The sequence below is a fragment of the Capra hircus genome, chromosome 5 (assembly GCF_001704415.2).
Source record: "Capra hircus breed San Clemente chromosome 5, ASM170441v1, whole genome shotgun sequence".
Classification (NCBI taxonomy): Eukaryota; Metazoa; Chordata; class Mammalia; order Artiodactyla; family Bovidae; genus Capra; species Capra hircus.
This window is the reverse complement of record NC_030812.1, coordinates 16,002,016-16,029,615: the sequence shown is the minus strand read 5'-3', so window position 1 is coordinate 16,029,615 and position 27,600 is coordinate 16,002,016.

The following is a 27,600-nucleotide window of genomic DNA, read 5'->3' as shown; positions in this document are numbered from 1 at the left end:
AAGTTTTCCTCAGTAACTGATCAAATAGAAGTTGGCTGAAATAGACATATCCTGAGTCAAAATTTTAAAACAAACTAAACTCTACCTCTGTTTTGTGAACTTTTTATCAGGATTATATTGCACTATCAAAATTCTTAATATGTAGAACTCAGTTCATTATAAATCTTAGCTATTGTTGAAACATTTCCTTTCTGGCAGGGTGCTGAGGAAAAGAACAATGCCAGATTTTACCAATAAGGATAGGAATGTACCTGGGTGTCTGGAAGCTATATACTATTAATTTTAGAATTAAAAACACCATTTTAAGTTAATATGTAAAGTTATCCTCTTTTTTTTGTCTTGGTCTGCAAGCATGGATATGTGACTTTACTTGCATATTTGCAATGTTAAGGTTATATGGTTTTGTGATTTTATATGGATGTGCATTCAGTCCTTTCAAACGTAAAACTGGGAACTTCTAAGTGATGCTTTTCATCTGCTTATTTTCCTAAAATCAGATTTTCAGAGAATTCTCTTTAGGAACACTTCATTGTCCCTATGAAGGAAGAGCCTTCCTTGTGTGTGTGTGTGTGTGTGTGTGTGTGTGTGTGTGTGTGTGTGTGTATTTTACTTTCAGAAAGAGTAAGAGGTTTAAAAAAAAGTCCCATTTCCCCAGTAAAATGATATGAAAGAAATAAAACTTTCAGTTTAGTAAAAGGAATTGAACCAGGGCCAACCTCATCCAAAGGAGCAGAAACTTTTCTCAAATAAGTATTTCTCCCACAAAGAGTGATTCAATTACTGTATTAGTATATATAACCTGGGTTGTTGGAAAGACAGAGAATTGTGTTGAATAGTTGGGACATGTCTTTGAAGGACATTCTGCTTTTGTGGCTAAATTATTTGATAATAAAATATATCAGAAATTAATCCCTTTTCATTCAAACACATTTACTACTCCTTATTTTTAATTTTTTTTTTTCTGAAGCTATAGATTTAAAAAATGATGAAAGGGTATTTTCAGTTAAATAATGGATAAGAGGACTCATAATCAGCCAAGCAGGTAATCTGAAAATGGCATTAAAGCCAGTGTAATAAAATAACTCAGTCATCAACTCAAAAACAGTACCAATCCCTTTGTATGGTTTATTGGTTTAGAAATATATAAGAAAAGGTGTGTTAAGAGAGACAAGGGAATGCAGAAACATGTTGAGACAGAAACAACATAAAATATAGTGGATAAAATACTTCAGCGTTAGAACCTGAAGTTCCTTATTTAACATGAATGCCTTCAGATTTCGGAAAGTTCATTCTTTTTATGAATTTGTGATTTTAGAAAACCAAACCACTACTGCCATCTTTAAATTGTTCTCCATTTCTTCTTTGCTTACTGCCCCAGCGCTGAAAACTCTAGGTTCTCAGTGACTATTTTATTCATTTCACTGCTGATATAAAAAAATTATGCTCAAATTGTTGAGCCAATACAATCTATGTGGCATTTGTGTAATAATATCTTCATCAGCTATCTCTTTGCTTATATGTAGTTACATAAATGAGTACATATATAAGTCTGTACTTTTAGTATAAACTATTATATATAAACTGTGTGACAGTTTCCCACTATGATATAGTGTCTCCTAAAGAGTAGTAGCCCTCTGTATTTATAGTATCTTATCAAAAATAAACATATTTTCTAAAAAAAAACTGTGAGAATGAGAAAATAACAAATAATTTTTGCAAGTTTTTTCTGACTATTTTATCAGCTTTTTAAAAACATTATCAAATAGGTCCCAAATGTATTGAGTCATGCAGTTTCTCCCCCTACCATGATTCACCATAATTTGTAAGACAATAGATAATAATAATTTAATGATATGCTTGGCACATATGAGTAATTTGTGGAACAAATTTGGTTTGGGCAGATAATATACCTAGTTAAAAGGGTATATGTTCCAATGGTCTTTACAGTAATGTAAAAATTTCTGGTAGGAATCCAGTGAACAGACCTCTGTTTTTTATTTCTGGGTAACTTAGTTTCCTTGACTTAGGGGTGACCATCTTGTTGCAGCCGACTTCTATAATGCCTGTAGGGGGCTGGAGAGGGATAGATTCTATGCCAGAAGAAAGCACAGTTGACAAGACAATGAAAATGCCACAGCTGTAAATGATAGAATCAAAAGTTTGAGGGACTCAGGTTCCCAATGGAGTCTTTGAACCACTACATCAGTCTCACTTGCCCACCTGACATTGTGGTGGTGGTAAATTGTTATTAGTATCCATTAATGTACAAAGCTAGTAATCATAACCTTTGCCCTTTATTAATCATTTACACTGTGTTTGGCAATGCACTTTATATACGAGATCATGCATGTTATTTAAGTAAATCCTCTGAGTGGTTATATTTATTCTCATTTAAGAAAAGAAAGCCAAGAATTATAGAGTTGAAATAACTTGCTCAAACTTTCGTTTCAGAATACAGTGATGGACAGATAATAGTCTTAATCTCACATAGAGCAACAATAAAAACTTGAGCTACATTAAGAGAAACTAAGTAGAAAATAGCTGCTAAGGGCTTCAAAAACAAACAGAGAACTGGCAGTCACATGGAATTAGGAAGTCAACATTTGGAATTCAGGACTAATAAGGAAGAATGACTGGTTAATACCCCATATTTTCAGTGGAGACTGCAAGCTCAGTTTAGTTCAGTCACTCAGTCCTGTCCAACTATTTGTGACCCCATGAACTGCAGCACGCCAGGCCTCCCTGTCCATCACCAACTCCTGGAGTCCACCCAAACCCATGTCCATTGAGATAGTGATGCTATCCAACCATCTCATCCTCTGTCGTCCCCTTCTCCTCCTGTCTTCAATCTTTCCCAGCATCAGGGTATTTTCAAATGAGTCAGTTCTTCACATCAGGTGGCCAAAATATTGGAGTTTCAGCTTCAACATCAGTCCTTCCAGTGAACACCTGGGACAGATCTCCTTTAAAATGGGCTGGTTGAATGTCCTTGCTGTTCAAGGGACTCTCAAGGGTCTTCTTCAACACCACAGTTCAAAAGCATCAATTATTTGGCACTCAGCTTTCTTCACAATCCAAATCTCACATCCATACATGACCACTGGAAAAACCATAGCCTTGACTAGACGGACCTTTCTTGGCAAAGTAATATCTCTGCTTTTGAATATGCTATCTAGGTTGGTCATAACTTTCCTTCCAAGGAGTAAGCGTCTTTTAATTTCATGGCTGCAGTCACCATCTGCAGTGATTTTGGAGCCCCCCAAAATAAAGTCTGACACTGTTTCCACTGTTTCCCCATCTATTTTCCATGAAGTGGTGGGACTGGATGCCATGATCCTAGTTTTCTAAATGTTGAGCTTTAAGCCAACTTTTTCACTCTCCTCTTTCACTTTCATCAAGAGGCTTTTTAGTTCCTCTTCACTTTCTGCCATAAGAGTGGTGTCATCTGCATATCTGAGGTTATTGATATTTCTCCCAGCAGTCTTGATTCCAGCTTGTACTTCTTCCAGTCCAGCATTTCTCATGATGTACTCTGCATATAAGTTAAATAAGTAGGGTGACAATATACAGCCTTGATGTACTCCTTTTCCTATTTGGAACCAGTCTGTTGTTCCATGTCCAGGAGTTCCACGTAAAACCTAAAAACAAATAAAAATTAAATCATCTCTAAATAAATCAAGTGATCTCTCTATGAATTTCTGCCTGCTACCAAAAGTAAAAGCACAAGTAATTGGTTCCGCTAGAAGATATCACCAAATGACTGAAAACCAAGAGAATGTGTATAATGTGAAAGAAATCCTAGAACAGAAAATTCTGATAACTGAAATAAAGAATTCAATCAGTGGGTGTAAAAGAAAATTAACATTGCTGAAGAGAGGATTACTGTCTAATCTTCTTTTAAAGCAATCTATTGAATTAAGCAATGAATATCCATCATGAAGAACAGAGACCAAAAAAATTTCAGAAAAAGAAAGAGTTCCATTTAATTAGAATCATAAGGGAGAAAAAAGAATAGGCAGAAGCAAAATTCAAAGCGATGCTCATATATAATATTCCAGATCTGACAAAAGATATGAGACTGAAGAAGCTGTAAAAATCAAAAATGAGAAGAAATTCTAGCTACTTCATATAAAATCTGCTGAAAAATGAACACAGAAAATCTTTATAAGGAGTCCAAGGGAAAGGCATCTTGTCTTCAAAGGACCTAAATGAGATTGAGATTGACAGCTGACTCACATTCTTTATAAAATCATCAGGTGTACAACAGGTATAACATCAATAAAGTAAAAATGAAAAAATGACATTTTCAATATCTACCACATTTTACAAAAATGCATATAATACATATATAACATGCATTATATATGGTATTATTCCAGTATTAAAAATTTCAAAAGCAGATGAAGTTAGGCTATGATAACAGAAGTGAAATAAGTGGTTACTGCAAGATTGTGGGGAAGATTGATGCCTGGAAGAGACCATAAGGCAAGATTTCATGCTCCTGGAAATATTCTATAATTTGATTTGTTAAAAGCCAGGATCAATAAATATGTTGTTTGTAAAAATTCATCAAGCTATATAGTTAAGAATTATGCATATTCTTATGTGTTTTTTAAATTATCATTTTCAAGTTAAGATTTTATTTTTATAACAGTTTTATGATCACAAGAAAATTGAGTAGAAGGTACTGAGATTTTTCATATATGCTGTTTGTCCCCACATTTACATAGCATCCTCCATTATCAACATCCCCCACTGGAGGTGTATATTTGTTACAATCGATGAATCCACACTGATATAGCATTATCACCCCCAAATCTATAGTTTACATTATGGCCATTCTTGGTGTTGTACATTCTATGTGTCTGGAGAAATGTATAATGGCACATATTCATCATTATGATATCATGCAGAAAATTTTCTCTGCCCTAAACCTCCTTTGTGCTCTCTTGTTCATCCTTTGTCCCTTCCCGTAAATACAGATCCTTTTTTTCCCTAACTCTGTAGTTTCACAGTCTCAGTGAATTTTCCAGAATGTCATATACTTGGAATCAGACAGTATGTAGTTTTTTCAAATTGACTTATTTCACTTAGTAATATGCATTTAAAATTATGTCTTTTCATGGCTTAATTTTAGCACAATATGTTAATAATATTCTATTGCACGGATGTACCACTGTTTTATTTTTTTATCATCCATTCAATTATTAAAGAACATTTTGTTTAATTCCAAGGTTTAGCAATTATAGTTAAAATTGCTGTAAATATCTGTGTGCAGATTTTCGTGTGGACATCAGTTTTTACGTCCTTTAGATAAATACCAAGAAAGATTGCTGGATTATATGCCAAGGGTATGTTTTGTAAAATGCCATCTAACTGTCTTCCAACATTGTTGTACCATTTTGCATTTCTATCAGCAATATATGAGAACTCCTGTTGCTCTACATCCTTGCCAGTATTTGATATTGTCAAACTTCTTTTAATTTGCATTTTCCTGATGACGTATGATATGGAGCATCTTTTCCTATGCTTATTTGCCATCTGGCTATCGTCTTTGTTTAGGTATCTTTTATTAAAAATGTTTGCCTACTTTTTAATCCAGTTGGTGCGCTCTAGTGAATTTTAAGAGTTATTTGTGCATTTTAGATAATAATCCTTTCTCAGAGGTGTCTTGTAGAAATATTTTCCCCCTGTTTATGGCTTGTCTTCTCATTGTCTTGACGCTGTCTTCTGAAGAGTTTATTTGTTAGATGTTACATGTGAACGTTTATTGATATCCCAAAGTATAACTGAAACTAAGGGAGATAAATTACTTTGGAAGTGAAAATTGAAGGACCTAATAAAGAATGAGATATGCAGACAAAAGAAAGAAAATAACATGTATTATACTGTGTAAAGCAGTTGAGCTAACACCTGTCTCATCAGAAGGATTCAATAAATATTAGCTGCTACAGTAATGAGAAAGAGTAGACAGAAGAGAGAAGAAAATGGAGCAAGGAGAAGGGTTGATTGAGAGAGAAGTCAGAGAAAAAAAGGGATTAAAAAAAGAAAAAAAGAAGCAGTATTAACTGTGAGAATTGCCATTCAAATTCAGTATTCATTTAATTATCATTTATTTTTTGCTTGCCACTTTTTAATGTTTTATTTTATAGTGATACTCAATGTTGTTACATACATACGTGTTGTTACATACATACGTGTTGTTCCATGTATTTGTTTAAAATCTTTAAAACTAATATGAAGACCAGCTTATTTATTTTGAAGGAGTTTGTTATAACTGATTAAAACATCATTATCATAAGCTTTTTATACAAGTACAGTTTTGTACATGGGCTGCCGTCTATGGGGTCGCACAGAGTTGGACACGACTGAAGCTACTTAGCAGCAGCAGCAGCAGCAGCAGTTTAAATTTTGGAATCTATGCAAATGAGACAAAGGGAAAAGAAGGTGCATCTGACAACTGTTTCATAAAAAACATAGAGTTTTAAATGATATGAAGGAACAAAGTGTGGTATAAAGGACCATTGTGTTGCATAATTTCTTGTGCACCATTTCCATTTGTAGAAAGCAGTTTTTTGGAGTTGTGCACTACTACTGTGATCCATCTGAAATTCAACTTCGTCTACTTTTTCTGGCCTAGCCCTTATAATTTTTCTTAGTATTAATAATTTTGTGGAGATATGGTTTAAACAATAAAATATAAAGTATAACCATTTCAAGTACATATTTTGATGAGTTTTGATAAATGTATGCCACTGTGTAACAACCTCCACATTATGATACTGAAGTTTCTTCATTTTAAAATATGCCCTTTTCAGTCAGCATTTCTGTCCCCAATCCCTTTGCAGCATATTGTTAATCTACTACTCTCTGACATAATCTGGATTTCTTTTTTTAATTATACAAAATATCACAAAATTTGTTTTGCTCTCAGGGAGAGGTAATACAATGTTAAGTGACTTAACTATGAGATGATTAGTCATATACGTATATTCTGGAATACTAAGTTGATATAAAGTTATGGCATATATATATCATGGCCCACAAAATTAGTAAAGACATGACCCTCAATGGGATTTTATTTATATATATTTTTCTTACTCTTCACTGCTTTTATTTTTCTTATGTATTTTCTTTTTTCTCTCTTTTGTTTTTTGTTGGTCTCCTCACTATTTAAAGAGATCCCATTTTCTTCTAAGGAAATTTTGAAGGAGACCATGTCTACTTAAAGCAAGAAAATTTACAATGAGATCAGTTACAATGACCAGTTACAACTGGTCAATCCATGGGGTTATTGTTGAAAGCAATACCATTAAACTTGTTTACTTTTTACCTATAACTGATTCTTGTGCAGTGCAGTGACTTTGTGATTAATTTAGTAACGAATAATCTCAAATTTTATGACTCTATTGACACAGTTTTGTTATTTTAAGTTATGGCCGTGGTGTTTCCAGTTATTCTTTTTAACTCAGACCTAAGTGTTCAGTCACAATTGTATATACAGAATTCTGCTTATTCAGAGAAAAGGTACCCTTTGGAATACTGTTTTTGCTTTAGGGCCCCTATTCTATATACTGTGTTCTCCTTGGTACTATTCATCTCTTGATTCGTTTGTATCTTTCTATTTCAAATTTATCTATTATGTAAAACACTAGTGATGCATGATCAAACAAACCATCTTTTTACTAGTGTATGATCTGATAATGGTAAATGTTTAGATTGGAATTTAACTTGTAGGTTTGCATACAGTGCTTTTGTTTCCAATATGCAAGGCCTGTTCTAGGCATTTCACGTTTTATTTTCTTGTCTCTTTACAATCAATGAAGAAAATGAGTGCTACTATCTCCTTTTGATAGATGAGAAAAATTTAGCATAGAAAAAATATAAAACTCATAAAATTTTACATATAGTCAAACATATTTTGTTATCAGTGTGATAGACACACTTTTCCACCATAGCTAATTACATTCATATAGATCAGAAGAGTGAGTTACATGATTAGCTTTAAGCCATGATAGCAGTTTTCATCTTATTGAGTGAACAGTAGATAATATAGAAAACAGTACATAAAGTTCAAATTAGTAACGTGAGGAAAAAGCATCAAGATAAATGTACCTTACAAATGATAAGGTACTATTTTATGTTTCTCCTTTTTTCTAAGACATTGATTTTATAAATCTTTCCCCTAAAGCAAGTCTTTTCTCTGTCGGAATCTCAAGAAGTTTTATAAAAAGGTAATGCAAAATGAATACAGAGTAATATCTGTGCTATACCAGTATATTATTTTGAAAAAATAAATGCATTATTTACCTTGACAATGTCATCTGTAACATCCTTCCAGGGATAAATATGATTATTCACATGGCTATTTTCCTACTGGGACATTTTAACCTTATCTGTATGATTGTTTTCACTATCAGGATAAATGGCCTATTCCCTTAGCAGTGTGTTTTCACAACCTTTCAAATTCTAAAGAACATATATCATATGATTTTATTATATATTTTTGTTTCTATATATATACATATGTATGCATTGTGTGTTTATATATAAGTTTTTGAAACATACATATCTAGAAAACTACAAACTCTTAAGTTAATGACTCACTAAATTTTCACAGGGACCATATCTCTATAAATATAAACCTAATAGGAAAGAAAATATTACCAATATTTCAGGAAACCATTTCATACATCTTCCTAGCTATCTTCAGTTTAGCCGCAAGATAACAAGTAAGCTGACCTCTATTACCATAAATTAATTTTGACCATTTCTTTTTTTTTTTATTTTTTTGTTTCTTTTTTTTTAATTTTATTTTTTATTTTTTAAATTTTAAAATCTTTAATTCTTACATGCGTTCTGAAGACTATATAAATGTAATTATAAAAGATAACATGCCTTGTGTGTAACATCTTTTCTCAACATTATGTTAAAGAGACTTACCCGTGTTGTCGTATATAGCAATAGTTAATTCCCATTGACAGATTTTATTATATTACATGAATATTCTGAAACACATTTATCTATTTTACTGCTGATGAACAAAGTTTGTATAGTTTTCAACTTTTGGCTATTGCAAAGAGTTCATGCAAACAATATAATGTACACCTTCTGATCCCATTTTCTTATATTTTTTTGAGTATGCAATTAGAATTGTGGTTATTGGGTTATAGGATAGATATATTTTTAGCTTTGCTGTATACTGACAGGTTTTCAAAGTACTTGAGCCAGTTTGCTAAACAATAACTTATATAAGAGTTCCACTTGTTCCACATTCTTCCCAGATCCTGAAATAATGTTTTAGACATTTTTTTCAATAAGGTGGTCATGCATTTCCCTGATAAGAATTACTGTTGATCACACTTTCACTTGGTACTGGCTGTTTGGACATTGTTTTGCATGGAGTGCCTGTACAATTTTGGCCTTAAAGTATTAGATTGAATGTATTTTTCTTGTTAATTTCAGGAGTTTATGAATATGTTTACTATAAATATTATTGAAGCATAATTGCCATAAATTCATCTATACATATGTAAAGTGTGAAAGTTGATTAGTTGTAATGTATTTATAGACTCATGAAACCATCAAGACAATCAAGATAATGAACTCATCTTTTACCCACAAAAGGTTCCTTATGACCCTTGGCTATTCCTAAGCTCTATTAACCCATTTTCTAGTCTCCAGACAACAACTAATCTGCTTTCTGCCGCTATGAATTAGCTTACATTTTTAGAATTTTATATGAATTAAATCATGCAGTATGTACTCATTTTATTTCACTTCTTTCATTCAGTATAATTACTTAGAGATTGCTCTATATCATTGTACATATCAATAGGCCATTACTCTTGGGGAGCTGTTGTTTACTGAACACAGAGTTTTGGTTTTGCAAGATGAAAAAAGTTCTGGAGATGGTTGTACAATAGTGTGAATATACTTAACACTATCAAACTTAAAAATGGTTAAGATGGTAAATTTTATGTTATGCATTTTTAACACAATAAAAATAAAATTAAAACTACCTTTTGTTTTTAGCTTCAACAATTGGTAAATTTTACAAATAGAAAACAAACAAGCAAACAAACTGGAGAGAGGCAACAACTGCGAAGACATAGTGGAATCTATTGTTTTGTTTTGGTCCTGTTGAATTTAAAAATACATGTTAGAGAGACAAGAACTGACATCAGTAAGCAGATGGAGAATCTCCTTTGGATTACAGTGGAAATGTCAGATGTAAGTTTGATAACCAAAAGGATATAGATAATAATTAAAGCCATGGACCTGAATGAGAACACCTACAGGACAAGTATAGATTGAGCAGAAAATGTGTTTCAGGATCAACAAAGTAGTAGTATTCAGGTAAAGGAGCACAAGCCAGCAAATGAACCTAGCATGGAAGGCCTGGAAATTGTGATAAACATCACAAGCATATGGCATCACTAAAGCCAACAGGAAACAAAGCTTCCATAAGGAATTAGTAAACCAAGTTCAGAAACTATTGATTGATCAGTTAAGATGAGATTTATTTGAATGACTCACGAGTATGGGCTCAATAAGGGTTAATTGAAAAGGAATTGAAAAGTGAAAAAGACCTTTTGAGATATTTTCAAATGAAGAACTATACTGACACAGGAGAGTTTGTGTATATTAAACTGAAGAAATACATTGTTGGTGGGAGGGTTTTATCTCTAAATACAGGAAAATGTTAAAACAGATTTAAATGATGAGAATGATTCAGTTTAGGAAGGAGAAATGATGTGAATGAAAGATTAGCAAGCGAAAAGTTCTCTGAGCAACTAAAAGAGTTCATGGTTATAATTCAGAGGAGTTTGGCAGATGGTTAGAGTGGATTAGGTGAATTGGAGAAGGCAATGGCACTCCACTCCAGTACTCTTGCCTGGAAAATCCCATGGATGGAGGAGCCTGATAGGCTGCAGTCCATGGGGTCTCAAAGAGTCGGACATGACTGAGCGACTTCCCTTTCACTTTTCACCTTCATGCATTGGAGAAGGAAATGGCAACCCACTCCAGTGTTCTTGCCTGGAAAATCCCAGGGACGGGGGAGCCTGATGGACTACCTTCTATGGGGTCACACAGAGTCGGACATGACTGAAGTGACTTAGCAGCAGTAGCAGCAAATAGTGATTACTATTTTCTCAGTGAGGAAAACTTAGGTCAATTCTGTCCATTGTAATTAAGAAGGTAGAAAGTGACATAAAGAAAGGGAAAATACTTATCTTGTTCACTATTTTATCCTAAAAACTTAAAAAGGAATCTGTTACCTACTAGATATTTAATAGGTAACTCTTAAATTTTAAAAAATGCTTAAATTAAATCTCAAGAAATTATCTTTTCAAAGTTCATTTGCTAATCATTTCCAAAGTTATTATGTACAGGAAGAGACCTTTTGTTTCTTCAGTGTGTTGCAGCTGCAGATACATTATAATTCTCTAGATGTTTATTCCCCATTTCACATCAGCAGGCTAAATCACATAAACTTTTCTGTCTCGTAAAATTTTTGTTTTTTTTTTTTAAGATCAAAACATAGTTGACTTACAATATTATATTAGTTTCAGGTGTACAACATAGTGATTTGATATTTTTGTGGACTATACTCCAATATTGGCTGTTTCCCTGTATTGCACATTGTTATCTCTGTAACATTTATTTTATACATAGTAGTTTGCACCTCTTGATCTCCTCCACCTATCCCCCCTTCCTCCCACACTTCTCCCTATTTTTTTTAAATTCCAGACATAAGTGAAAACATAGCAATATTTGCCTTTCTCCGATTTATTTCAATAAGTGCCACAGCATCCAGGTTCATCCGTTTTGTTGTAAATTGGAAAATTCCATTCTTTTTGTGGCTAATATTCTGTTGTGTATATATGTATATCTTTATCCCTTCATCTGTTTCTTAGATTGCTTTCATAGCTTGGTCATTTTAAATAATGATACTATGAATATTGTTATGCATATATCTTTTTGAAGAGTGTCACCTCACACCTGTCAGAATGGTTATTGTCAATAGGATAAGAAACAGCAGGTGTTGGCAAGTATTTGGTAAAAAGGGAATCCTAGTATACTATTAATGGGAATGTAAATTGGTTCAATCACATAGAAAACAATCTGGAAGTTCCTCAAAAAATTAAAATTAGAACTACCATATGATTCAGCAATTCCACTGGAAAAAAACTGAAGGCAAAAACTTTTTTTTTTTTTCATCTTGGAAATCCTGTTTTAGAAAAAGTGGTTTAAGACCTAGTTGACAACATCAGAAGATCCTATCTTTAAGAATTTAGTAATTTGTCAAATCATTTCTTTTTATGAGCCTTATTTTTCTCATGTGTGAAACAGAGAAACTTAACACCCTCTTCATTATTCTGATGAAAGAATTAAATGAGAATATGTTAGTGGAAAATTTTATAAAGGCAAATGAGATAATTGTTCACAGATACAAACCTTAAAATAAGTATGAAGGGCTTCTTCCTCCACACTCTGCCTCTCTAAGTAACATAATGAGAAGATAAGCCGTCTGTGTTCTTGGAAGGGTAGTGTATGTATATCCATCTGTAGTATTCTGAATTATATTTAAATTTTTAAATGGCACTGGTATCTACAGATAAAAATAAGGAATGTTCTGCTTTCAAGGATTTAAGTTCTTTAAATTTAGTTAAAGATTTTACTTTTAAAGACTCAGAAATACATAGAATTTTACGCTTGTAGAATATCTAGATTTTTACCTAATTCTAGGAGACATATCTTATGAATTATAATTTTTAATTTTTAGACCTTTATACAATTATAATTGTATAGTTGTAAATTATTTTGGTATACTTGTTTAATTTGTATGATGAAAAATAACCTATCAAATATGAAAATGCAAAATAACCCTGCAATCTTCTATGTAATTAATTCATACTTTCAAAAGGTGGCACTGCTGATTGTTTAACCAGACCTTACACTCATGGGAAGAAAGGCAAAGATCACATACTCATGTAGTTGTAAGATCGATGTATTGCTCAGATATTGTTAGAAATGATACAATTTGAGACTGGTTTTTATTGAGGCTTATTTTTTGATCTAGTGTTCACTTTTTCTTGGTAACAGAAATATGTCACTCATAGTTATGATCAGTTAATGCTCCTGTAAATATTTAAATTTTTAAAAATAGAAAAAAGTCCAGGCAGTTTAACCCCTTCATTGCTGTCATAAAAATTGAAGGTTGTGATTGTGTTTGGACCCCTTTGGAGGTCTCAGCAGAGGAATAGTGGGACATTTAACAAGACTTAAAAATCCAGGTGAGTTGGTCTCAGATTCTAGGGTAAATTGTATGCATTATCGGTATGGTTTCTGTGCAGAGCAGAGATGTGATAGGTCACTTGATTTTGATCAAATTGTGAATTATGGAGACCTAGTAATATTGGTTTCCCTTAGCATATAAATAATAGACTGAATATTGTCCAGTTAAAAATGAAGACATACAGATACCAAGTAAATTTATTTATTGATGCCATATTGATTTAAAATGCTTTTTAAAAAAATCTTGAACCACACTTTCAAAACCCAAAGATATTGACATAGTATTAATAGTATAACTGACACTCACAATTTTATGGTTTCTTTAAAGACACTAATCTCAGCAATGAATAGAGGAAATCAAACGGCAAGTATTGAAAGACACAACATCAATTGGCCTGTTTAGAAAATGTCTACCAGGGTAACAGTGACTAGATTCAACATGCAAGTACCATCATGAGGAATATTTATAACACTTTTTTGAGAGCCAATTATACTGTTTTTTGTGGTGTGTGTGTGTGCATGTGTGTGAGCACAGAGACTGGAGATCACCCAGATCAGTCATGTACACAAAGCTGCTTTGGGTCTGTCTTTTCAAACAGGAGCTACAGAAAATGTTATAACAAGTTTGAAGCTTTATTCCACTCTGGTAAAAGAAGCTTTCTTTTTCTTTGCAGTGGTGAGAGTTTGATAAGAAATCCTTTTAAACCATAATGTGGTCAGGGAGTGGAGAAGCTATTCTATGTAACAAGTCATAAAATGTTTCCTTTTCTTTTGAACTGTTTTTTCATGGTGCTTTTTGCCTGTATGTTATAGCGAAATAAAACTGGAACACTAAGTCATACTGCACATGTTAAATTTGTACTGGAGGTAGGGGAGTCTTAAAGTACTCGTTTCCAGAATGAAATGTGATGTTATTTTGCGTTTTATACTCTAGATCTCCTGGTCAGGACAAAAGGAAAAAAGTCAGCATTCTGACACTGTGGCTGAGAGTGAATCCATGTATAAATTTTCCCCTGACCAGTGTTGTTATTAATGCTCTGAAGCTCACCACCATAAAGCTTCAAGAACCCAACCAGATTTGATGTCTGGGTTTACTTGAAAGCATTTCCAATCCACTCTAACTTCTTTACCTTTTAAACATTGGAAAAGCTGGGGATGGAAATGCTGGATGAGTTTGTCTACTACGGCATTTTTCTACTATGGCACTTAAGCTCTAAATAATATAAATGCACATATATATACAGAATATAAAGTTTTGTTTTTCATAATAATTCCTTTTATCTGTAATGTGCTTTGGTATTTCCAAAAAAAAAAATAAAACCTCCCTATTATTAATTCTACTTGGATTCATGTCTGTCTAAAATGACAGGAAACAGTTGAGTATGTCAACATATGCATATGCATATATATACATGAATATATACAAATATTTGATATATGCACATTTAATATAAGATAATGGCAGATTTATTCATTATAGTAATATGAGTCCCACAGAAACTAATCATTTTAAGTTTGCATTCATGTAAATCATTTTCTTGGTGAGCATTTGTTCAGAAAAAGATGCATTAAATATCAAAAAGACTTTAAAACCAGTCAGCTGCATTGAAGGCTAAATCTATGTTTTAAGGTGTACTTTGTAGTTTCCAGTAGTTTGAATATATCTGTGACTATATAAGTACCCATGAAATATGAATATGAATTTTTTTAAGAGTTTATTCCAGAGTTGTGCTCCCAGCTTCAAAGATGTAAGCAACTAGTAATGTCACTATACAGTTACAGTTCAGTCGCTCATTCATGTCAGACTCTTTGCAACCCCATGGAATGCAGCACACCAGGCTTCCCTGTCTATCACAGATTCCTGGAGATTGCTCAAACTCATGTCCATCGAGTCGGTGGTGCCATCCAATCATCTCATCCTCTGTCATCCCCTTCTCCTCCCACCTTCAATCTTTCCCAGCAGCAGGGTCTTTTCGAATGAGTCAGTTCTTCGCATCAGGTAGCCAAAGGATTGGAGTTTCAGCTTCAGCATCAGTCCTTCCAATGAATATTCAGGACTGATTTCCTATAGGATGGACTGGTTGGATCTCCTTGCAGTCTAAGAGACTCTCAAGGGTCTTCTCCAACACCACAGTTCAAAAGCACCAATTCTTAAGTGCTCAGCTTTCTGTCTGTCACAAATTCCATTATTTCCCTATCTATTTGACATGAAGTATTGGGACTAGATGCCATGATCTTAGTTTTCTGAATGTTGAGTTTTAAGCCAGCTTTTTCACTCTCTTCTTTCACCTTCATCAAGAGGCTTTTCAGTTCCTCTTTGCTTTCTGCCATAAAGCAGAAATGAAAAATCAGAATTGAAAAATCAGATACATTATTTTCTTTGCAGCTGAAGATGGAGAAGCTCTATACAGTCAGCAAAAACAAGACCAGGAGATGAATGTGGCTCAGATCATGAACTCCTTACTGAAAACTTCAGACTTAAATGAAGAAAGTAGGGAAAACCAGTAGACCATTCATGTATGACCTGAATCAAATCCCTAACAGGTATACAGTGGAAGTGACAAATAGATTCAAGGGATTATATCTGATAGAGTGCCTGAATGTGTATGAACAGAGATTCATGACATTGTATAGGGGTCAGTGATCAAGACCATCCCCAAGAAAAAGAAATGTAAAAAGATAAAATGGTTTTCTGAGGAGGCCTTAAAAATAGCTGAGAAAAGAAGTGAAAGACAAAGGAAAAAAGGAAATATATACCCATCTGAATGCAGAGTCCCAAAGAATAACAAGGGCAGATAAGAAATTATTCCTCAGTGACCAAGGCAAATAAATAGAGGAAAACAATAGAATAGGAAAGACTAGAGATCTCTTCGAGAAAATCAGAGATAGCAAGGGAACGTTTCATGCAAGACAGGCGCAATAAAGGACAGAAAGAGTATCGACCTAAGAGAAGCAGGAGACATTAAGAAGAGGTGGCAAGAATGCACAGAACTATACAAAAGAGATCTTCATGATGCAGATAACCACAATGGTGTGATCACTCACCTAGAGCAGAGATCCTGGAATGCAAAGTCAAGTGGCCTTCAGGAAGCATCGCTAAGAACAAAGCTAGTGGAGGTGATGGAATTCCAATTGAGCTATTTCAAATCCTAAAAGAAGATGCAATTTAAGTGCTGCACTCAATATGCCAGCAAATTTGGAAAACTCAGCAGTGGCCATAGGACTGGAAAAGGTCAGTTTTCATTCCAATCCAAAAGAAAGGCAATGTTAAAGAATGTTCAAACTACTGCAAAATTGCACTCATCTCACACATAAGAAAAGTAATGCTCAAAATTCCCAAGTAAAGCTTCAAATAGTACATGTATCAAGAACTTCCAGATATTCAAGCTGGATTTAGCAAAGGCAGAGGAACCAGAGATCAAATATCCAGCATCTGTTAGATCACAGAAAAAACAAGAGAGTTCCAGAAAAAAAAAATCTACTTCTGCTTTATTGACTACACCAAAACCTTTAACTGTGTGGATCATCAGTTCAGTTCAGTTCAGTTCAGTTCATTCGCTCAGTCGTGTCTGACTCTTTGCGACCCTTGTAAAATTCTTAAAGAGATGAGAATACCATAGTATCTTATCTGCCTCCTGAGAAATCTGTATGCAGGTCAAGAAGCTACAGTTAGAACTGGCCATGGAGCAATGGACTGGTTCCAAGTTGACAAAGGAGTGTGTCAAGGCTGAATCTTGTCACTCTGTTTATTTAACTTTTATGCAAAGTACATCATGTGAAATGCTGGGTTGGATGAATCACAAGTTGGAATCATGATAGCCAGGAGAAATACCAATAACGTCGGATATGCTAATAATACCACCCTTATCGCACATGCAACTCTAATAAGTCAGTAATAAATATTCATGTTCATTTGATCATTTTAATAAGTATTTATTGAATATCCACCTTCCTTAAGATCAAGGAGAAGAAATATGCAGCTTTTAAAGAAATGTATAACACATGTAGATTTAAGAATGATTCAACAGACGTACTTGAAAATAATTTGTATTGAGGTTTTATCCGAGGAAAACTAAAGGAGAGTATTTTACATGCAGCGTCAGGAACAGTCAGGGACAACAATAAAGGCAATGAGAATTAATTTTTCAAGTTTAAAAAATAATTTGAGTCTTTAATACATGATCCTGAACTACTGTTGCAATGCCATTTTCCCCTTTTATCCTCTTTTAAATTATGCATCCATTGAATATAACCCATTTTAAATACTTGTGCTGTGTACATTGTAGTAAAAGAAATATAAAGCAGCCCTGCCCTTGAAAGAGAGTCTGGTCTAAAGGGGAGCTAAGGCCAAAGAAAATTATATCACCATAGGTCCTTATAGTTAATAAAATGATAACAATATCAATAATTCAGTTAACATTCTGTGGTTTCTGCCCTCTTAAAAAGTGTGTATTGCCCTTAGGCACCTGCAGCAGGCAACAACGACAGCAAAAAGTAAACATATATGTGTGTGTGTGTGTGTGTATATATATATATATAGTTTCATTATTACCTTTACCTTTAGAAATTATATTTATCACATGCACACACTCAATTTCACAAGTCAGAAAAGAAAGCAAATGTATGATGCATGTAGCTCCTGTGTGTGAGTATAGCACAGCAGGACCTCCCAGAATTTTTCACCTTTATCCCTTTACTTTAGTTATTTATGCCAAGAACGTGGTTTTTCTATTGTCTGGTGTCCAGGTTTTATGCATCCTTTATAGCTCAGCATAGAGGCTACTTTATATAGTGATGTCTTCCCAGCACACTTCATGCTCACTTCAGGTAAAATTATCTCTTCCCTCTTGAAACGTTCTTATCAGTTTATCATTGCAGAGAAAGTTCAGTTCAGTTCAGTCGCTCAGTTGTCCGACTCTTTGTCACCCCATGATCGCAGCACGCCAGGCCTCCCTGTCCATCACCAACTCCTGGAGTTTACTCAGACTCATGACCATCGAGTCGGTGATGCCATCCAGCTGTCTCATCCTCTGTCATCCCCTTCTCTTCCTGCCCCCAATCCCTCCCAGCATCAGGGTCTTTTTCAATGAATCAACTCTTTGCATGAGGTGGCCAAACTATTATAGAGTTTCAGCCTTAGCATCATTCCTTCCAAAGAACACCCAGGATTGATCTCCTTTAGAATGGACTGGTTGGATCTCCTTGCAGTCCAAGGGGCTCTCAAGACTCTTCTCCAACACCACAGTTCAAAAGCATCAATTCTTTGGCACTCAGCTTTCTTCACAATCCAAATCTCACATCCATACATGACCACTGGAAAAACCATAGCCTTGACTAGATGGACCTTTGTTGGCAAAGTAATATCTCTGCTTTTGAATATGCTATCTAGGTTGGTCATAACTTTCCTTCCAAGGAGTAAGCGTCTTTTAATTTCTTGGCTGCATTCACCATCTGCAGTGATTTTGGAGCCTCCAAAGATAAAGTCTGACACTGTTTTCACTGTTTCCCCATCTATTTCCCATGAAGTGATGGGACTAGATGCCATGATCTTAGTTTTCTGAATGTTGAGCTTTAGGCCAAATTTTTCACTCTCCTCCTTCACTTTCATCAAGAGGTTTTTTTAGTTCCTCTTCACTTTCTGCCATAAGGGTCGTGTCATCTGCATTTCTGAGGTTATTGATATTTCTCCCAGCAATCTGGATTCCAGCTTGTGCTTCTTCCAGTCCAGTGTTTCTCATGATGTACTCTGCATATAAGTTAAATAAGCAGGGTGACAATATGCAGCCTTGACGTAGTCTTTTTCCTGTTTGGAACCAGTCTGTTGTGCCGTGTCCAGCTCTAACTGTTGCTTCCTGACCTGCATATAGATTTCTCAAGAGGCAGGTCAGGTTGTCTGCTATTCCAATCTCTTTCATGATTTTTCACAGTTTATTGTGATCCACACAGTCTTTGGCATAGTAATAAAGCAGAAATAGATGTTTTTCTGGAACTCTTGCTTTTTTGATGATCCAGCGGATGTTGGCAATTTGATCTCTGGTTCCTCTGCCTTTTCTAAAACCATCTTGAACATCTGGAGGTTCACAGTTCACATATTGCTGAAGCCTGGCTTGTTGAATTTTGAGTATTACTTTACTAGTGTGTGAGATGAGTGCAATTGTCCGGCAGTTTGACCATTCTTTGGCATTGCCTTTCTTTGGGATTGGAATGAAAAATGAGCTTTTCCAGTGCTATGGCCACTGCTGAGTTTTCCAAATTGCAGGGAAAGGTTGAAGTTTATGAACAGCATGCAAATGTCTTATTTCAAAATCACAAAGACAATGAGACACCTTTGTTACACATTCTCTCCTTCCAGACATTGTTTTCAAAGTCTGCTCTTTACTTGTTAGATATTTCTTTCCCTTCTTTTCATTTCCTGCAGATGACAGTCTTTCCTTCTGTTTCACTGGGAAAGTAGGTGTCATCTGGTGGGGTCTCCTCATGTTCTTTTACCTCCAAATATAAAAAGCTTACTTCATTCTACACCCATTCTTCTCTTTGCACTTTTCATAGTGAGAGGAAAGCCCCAGACTTCTATTAGTGTTCAACCTCTCCTCTACTGCTGACTTCTGGGGTAGTCACCTCAGGCAAGTCAAATCTCTTCTAAGCATCAGTTTTATTTTCTCCATAAAATCCTTCCCACTGGAAGTCTGTGTTAACTCTATATTCCTACGAATTCATGGCTGGAAGTCTGTGTTAACTCTATATTCCTACGAATTCATGGCTGGGATGGCACATTCTCCTCCAGCTGCATCCATATTTCTGCCTGTATCCACAAACTTCTCAAAGGGGTTTTTGTTGTTAGATACCACTTTCACAACCCTGCCTGCCTCCACTTCTCTTCAGTCTTACTCTACCTCCATGCCTCTTCCAAACCTTCTCAGGTAGCCACTTGACTTTCTCGTTGGTAAATCCATTGGACACTTTTCAGTTCTCATCTTGCTTTCCCACTAGTATATAAACGTTGACTATTCAGTCCTTTTTGAAACATATCAACCTTTAATTCCCTGATTCCACATTTTTATAAATGTATTTATTTTCCTACTTTTTGGTGGCTTCTTTGTCTATTCTTTCTCTTTTACTGGACCATATGTTTAAAAGGGCTGCAAAACTCAGTCATGGGCCTCATACACCTCTCCTTGTTTTCTCTTTCCCTCCCTCCCTTTCTCCATGACCTTTATCACTCATGTTTAAACACATTTTGAAATATCAGCAGTCTTACAGTGAATTGTACCAAGAGCTATGTTCACCCTTTGATAAAATGGAGACATACCCAACAAGCATATTATATTCTGGGTCAGCCAACAAAATACCCTCTATTGTAAACAATATTTGATTTAAATGACCATGTTTCTATTTTTATTTTTTTTTATTTTACTACTGAGCATCACTGTCTTGCTTCATATATTAACTGTTTCTTTAGATAAACAAATTAATGGAAAGAGAAAGCATAGGAAGGGAGTAGAATAAACAGATTTTTTACTATCATATTAATAATATATTCTTAACTTTCAACAAAATAAGTAATAAACGAGCCAACATATGAGAAATGGTGCAAATGCTGATGTGGTTATCTTTATTTTGAGGTCTGTGAGATTTAAGCAAAGCTTCCTGGTGGAGAATTTTTAACCAAACTGAGAAGCAACATCTGAAAAGAAATGTACAGATAAGGAAGTTATATCAATTAAGCTCTTTTGGGTTACAATAAATAGGGAGAAAAATTATTTGCTTCAATCATTATTCTAGAAAATATATTTCAAAGTAGAATTCACTTAAAACTAAAATCACTTGCTTTTTAGTATTAATAATTATAGAGTAAACACCTTTAGATATTACAGTATTTGGACATTTACCTAGAATAAAAAATTACAGAGAAATAAGACTAATAATAATGTAGATATGATGAGAAATTACAGGGGAGGGGGATAATGACCTGTAACTAATGAGTGAATACAACCTACTTTGAAATATACAGTGAAAATTTCAGCATGGGAAATAAGAGGTCAAGGAAACTTTAGTCAACTGCAGGTTAGAAGAAAGGAAGAGAAGGACACTGAGCACAGAGTTAAATCTGTCTCTAGAAGAAAATAAAGGGATTATATGAAATATCAGTGAAAATAAAAAGGTTAGTGTGAGTGCGTATATGTGTGTGTGTGTGTGTGTGTGTATAACATGTACTCTGATGTTTAGATTAATCTCTATCCATCATAGACATGTTTCATATTGCTTTGACTTGACTTTTCTAGGCGCATTATTTCTGGTGTTAATACAAATATGATAATTCTAACTTTCCTTGTGTCTTTAAAATTCAGACTATATTCTAGGAATTATAAAGAGTTTTCTTTTTTTTTCTATATTTCTTTCAAATGTGGTTAACCCCATACAACAGATTCTTGACAGATAAATTTGTTTTATGTGTGATCCACTGATAGATAAACTTAAAAGTTTGCTATCAGTTTTTATAGAATCAGATGAGCACTACTCAGGAAGATATAACAACTGATTTCTGTTCAAATGAGTTAAGCTGGATCATGGAGACCAAGAGAGATATTCTAACATCTTTAGAGTATTTCTGATAGCAGGGAACATGGGATGGTTTTTCTCTAGGACAGTTAATAAGCTGACAAATGATCTCTAGGTGTGCATAAGTAGGTTTGGCTTAAAAAATTTTAAGGCAGACACCCTTACTGATAACTCCCTCATTTATCTATATGCATCAAATACCACCTCCTCAGAAAGACTGCTGTAGCTTCCTCCTCCTGTGGTCACTCTGCATACCATCACCACACTTTCTCTACTTGATATTTTATTATTTACTTGATTATTATTGTCTACTAGACTAAGGGAAACTAGGTTTAACACTGTGCGGTAAATGTGGGGTATTAACAGAAAAAACACTGTGATAATTCTACGTTGATAACCATGGCTATTCTTTTGTGGGATGGTCCATTATGTAATTATTGTGACAGGTAAAAAACACTCATAACATTATTTAATTAACATTGACACTTTATGTCCAACACTAACTGATACACACACACACACTCAAACACACATACACACAGTATATTAAAGAAGCCTATGACATTTAATTAGAAAAGTTTTATAAAAAGCTGGATTTTTTTATTCTCATTAATCCATGTATCTTTTCTGAGATGATACTCTATGTCATGACAAGAAAATAAAATTGACTCCTATAAGTAACTTGGAAATTGTTTTCATTTGTTACTTTCAATTCTTCAAGCAAGGCTGGTTGCTATGGCTGCAAGGTCCTGTGTCTGACAAACTTTATTTCAGTTCTTCCACCACTATTTGTGAATTTAGGCAAGGGAGATAAACTCCCTCGTCACTGTAATGAACATAACATTTCCATCTCTACAAAATGATTAAGATTAAATAAGAAAAATAAATAAATACCAGCTATAAGAATGCCTGGCACACATTACTACAAACAGGTTAGTCATTATTCTTTTGAGGTATTTTTTATATCTCAGATATCCACTAACAATTGTCTTTATGTGATACTTCTCAGAAGGCAACCGTATTTTCTTCCATTCCTAATATGTTTATTAGGTTACCATTGCACTAACCATTTTGCCCCCATGATTTTCATAGCCATCCTTCCCACTGTCAGTCAGTCCCTAAATATTATCATAGTCTTGTCCTCTGTCATGTGTGACAGACATGTGCGGCTGCTCAGCCGCTCGGTTATGTTCAACTCTTTGCTCCCTCCTGGACTGCAGCCCACCAGGCTCCTCTGTCCATGGAATTTGCCAGGCAAGAATACTGGAGTGGCTGCCAATTCCTCCTCCAGGGGATCTTCCCGACCCAGGGATCAAACCAGCCTCTCATGCATCTCCTGCTTTGGCAGGCAGATTCTTCACCACTGAGCCACCTGGAAAGGCCCATATGACTGACACAGTGCCCTAGAATCAAATGTTAAGTCATGCAATTTCTTTTTCTCAAGGTCTCTCACACCTGGTTCATTTCTTTCCATTTCCATGACATCCCTTTGATTAGAAATAGATTTGGAAAATATATTCAAAGAAGTTTTTGAAAAGAAGCAAGGGAGGCTTTTATATTTATAAAAGACTGTTTGCCTTAGGGAGTTTTGTATCAGAGAATGGAAAATGAAGACTACAAGCTAAAGATAACCTGAAATAGAACAAGAATCAGTGGTGTCAGATCCTTCATCAGAAACTGAACGGAGAGTAGCACTCTGAAATCTATAGAGGTGGCATGGAATGGTATCAGTACTGTGTGCAGACTTACCATTTTCACAATACACAATGCTTGAAGTCCCCCAGAGTAAATATGACATTAGGAAAGAGCCATGCCTATTTTTTTAAATATATTTTCTCCTTAAAATATCTAAATTATGCTGGCATAACACAATTTTGGATTCATTAGTTTGTTGTTTCAGGATGAGAAAAACTTCAAAGCATTTGACTCATTAGGATGAAGTTTGTAAATATTTAGAAATGATATTCAGATTTTAAAAACATCTTTTAGTTTCAAATATAACTGTAGTACAATCCAAATATAGCCCCCAAAGCTTCATGGAACACTGTCTGAAAATCCCTATAGTTCTAGTATGCAGGACAGAAGATGTGTTTCAAGGACCAAGAACATAAAGAAGCATCCAGAATAACAACGGGAGGTCAGGCTGAGGGTAACATTCAGTGAAGGCTGAAGCTGCTGATCCTAGTGATGTTCATTTTTGGACACCAAGGTAAAGACTGAGAAGGGTTTCATGTTTTAGTTAGCAAGTCTTGGAAATAGACACAGAAGACAGTAGTTTTTATACTAGACTCTATTTTTCACTCTTACTGATTTAGAAATCTTGATAAAATTACCTTAATTTATTGAATCTCAGTTTATTCAGTTGACAGATATAAAACAATTACTCTCTTATAGGTTACAGTAAAGATGGAGTACAAAGTTTTAGTAGTTATTTAAAAATGTTAGTAGGATTTTGAATGGAACTGTATGGAAAGTCAGAGAAATCATATGTGCAGAGCTCCTGCTACTGCTGCTACTAAGTCGCTTCAGTCGTGTCCGACTCTGTGCGACCCCATAGATGGCAGCCCACCAGGCTCCTCCGTCCCTGGGATTCTCCAGGCAAGAACACTGGAGTGGGTTGCCATGTCCTTCTCCAGTGCATGAAAGTGAAGAGTGAAAGTGAAGTCGCTCAGTCATGTCCAACTCTTAACGACTCTATGTACTGCAGCCTATCAGGCCCCTCCACCCATGGGATTTTCCAGGCAAGAGTACTGGAGTGGGTCGCCATTGCCTTCTCCAGGATGATGACTCTAGGTGACCAAAAAGAGTTAGTCCAAAATGAATTATTCCTAAAAAAGATAAAAATAGATCAGTAGTTGATGTAGGTTTTAAAATCTCATGTCCTATTTATCTTTCAGTAATATATTTTTAAAATCCTAAATTTAACCTGGTCATGAATTAAATTATGTAGTTCATTGTTAGGAGCAGAAAAAGTCTGATGCCAAATTTAAGACTTTATACTATATTTAACTTTTATTTTATAGCTGCTAATTACTTTATAAGATTTAAAATAAAAATGTACCAATTATTAAATTGTACAAATACATACATAATAAACAGATTGCTGAGAGCTAGGTGGGTAGATGGAGTCTCCTATATTAGGTATGTTAGATATTAGATATACTTTTGATAAAATATTATTGATTTTATACTCTGAAAAGTAAATGACTGTAAAAACAATATTACTTCCCTCATTACTTGAATTACATTTACCATTAAATAAAAAAAAAATCAAGATGCTTTAGTACCAAGATCTTGACGCCTAATTCTTTACTGTACCGTCAGGATGACAGAAACCGGATTTTGCGACACTTTCTGAACAAGCAATGATGAAACTGAGGCCTACATTCAGAAATTCTTTTCTGTTATGCTCCCAACTTGTTCTCTATAGATACACAGTTAAAAACAAGTATGTGAGGATCAGGTAAACTTGGTTCAAATCCCAGTTGCAATATCCACCAGTTGTGAGAAACTGAACATGTAACCTAAACCCGTGACAACTACATTTTCTAACATGGAGATAATAGCATCTATCTTATAGAATTTAATGAGACAATCTAGATAAAGAATTCAGTCATGAGTTATATATAATGCATACTTTTCCCATTTCTATAACCTAATATAATTTGACACAGAGATTTTATACTATATTAAATTTTAATATTCTATATGGGCAAAAAATTTCACCTTTGTGACATTTTAAAACACGTGTCAGAATCATGTATTTCACTTACACCAATATAAATGGAACAAAATTTTCTACTATTTGACATCTAAAAATATGACTACTAATGATATGGGGGCAAGTTATATGCGAAGTACATCATGAGAAATGCTGGACTGGAAGAAACACAAGCTGGAATCGAGATTGCCGGGAGAAATATCAATAACCTCAGATATGCAGATGACACCGCCCTTATGGCAGAAAATGAAGAGGAACTAAAAAGCCTCTTGATGAAAGTGAAAGAGGAGAGTGAAAAAGTTGGCTTAAAGCTCAGCATTCAGAAAATGAAGATCATGGCATCCGGTCCCATCACTTCATGGGAAATAGATGGGGAAAAAGTAGAAACGGTGTCAGACTTTATTTCTGGGGGCTCCAAAATCACTGCAGATGGTGACTGCAGCCATGAAAGTAAAAGACGCTTACTCCTTGGAAGAAAAGTTATGACCAACCTATATACTATATTCAAAAGCAGAGACATTAACTTTGCCAACAAAGGTCTGTCTAGTCAAGGCTATGTTTTTTCCTGTGGTCATGTATGGATGTGAGAGTTGGACTGTGAAGAAGGCTGAGCACCAAAGAATTGATGCTTTTGAACTGTGGTGTTGGAGAAGACTCTTGAAGGTCCCTTGGACTGCAAGGAGATCCAACCAGTCCATTCTGAAGGAGATCAACCCTGGGATTTCTTTGGAAGGAATGATGCTAAAGCTGAAACTCCAGTACTTTGGCCACCTCATGCGAAGAATTGACTCATTGGAAAAGACTCTGATGCTGGGAGGGATTGGGGGCAGGAGGAGAAGGGGACTACAGAGGATGAGATGGCTGGATGGCATCACGGACTCGATGGACGTGAGTCTGAGTGAACTCCGGGAGTTGGTGATGGACAGAGAGGCCTGGCGTGCTGCGATTCATGGGGTCGCAAAGAGTCGGACACGACTGAGCGACTGAACTGAACTGAACTGTGTGTAAGTGCGCAGTGTGTGTGTGTGAGAGGGCTGAGAGAACCAAATTTTTCCATAATTTAATTAGAAAAATACTTCAATTGGCCAAGCACAGGCTTTGAGGTGTTAGAAACTCTTCATTTTGAAGGGATGGAAAGTGAAAAGCAGAAAATTATTTTAATATGTTGAAACATTGTCAGTGTATTGATATGGCATTATAATGATAGTGTATATTGCTCCTTACCTTTCCAGTAAGTGGATGATTCAAATCTTGGATATAAGTGTGGAGTACATGTCAATTTATACTGCATGCCATTCCACAGAGAAATCTAGAACGAGAGCATCCAATCTACACACCAAGGGATAAGGTGACCCCTCCTTAGAAAATACACCCTCTCCTTTCCTAGAAATACACAGAACAAAGCTATAAGAGCAGGATCCCAAAGCTGATGTTTTCCTTTCTTTCTTAATACTTTCAGCCTCTGTCAGCTGACATTAACAAGGCACAGACCCATTAAATATGTGCAGTTGTTTGCATGTCGGTTATATCTCAATAAAGCTGTTCAAAAATAAATAAATAAGGCACAGACACTCAAACAGGACAATTACAACAGAAGATATTTTTATTTATGCCTTACAGCTATAGACATGTTTCAATACAGCACTGAAATACGTGCTCATTAGGAGCAGGGACTTAATCCCAGAACCATTTCTGCTGCCCCGGTTAGCTGTATAACCCTGGGCAGGTTGCCTAAAATTCCTAAAGCCTTTGTTTCCTTATCTGTGTTAAGGTAGATGATACTTGTTTATTCTACATATGATTGTTATACTTTATATGTGAACATAGCCTGAAATGATATGCATATTTAATATAGTACTTGGTGTCTTACAAATGATCAATAAATAATAATTATTAGAATTTTATTGTGATGATGTTTCCTCTTCTACTGTTCTCAATGTTTAGTAATAAGGCAACAGGCTTTGAGTCAAAGGGTGAAGGAATGGCAGCATAAGGTTCTCCATTCTCTTCAAATGAAA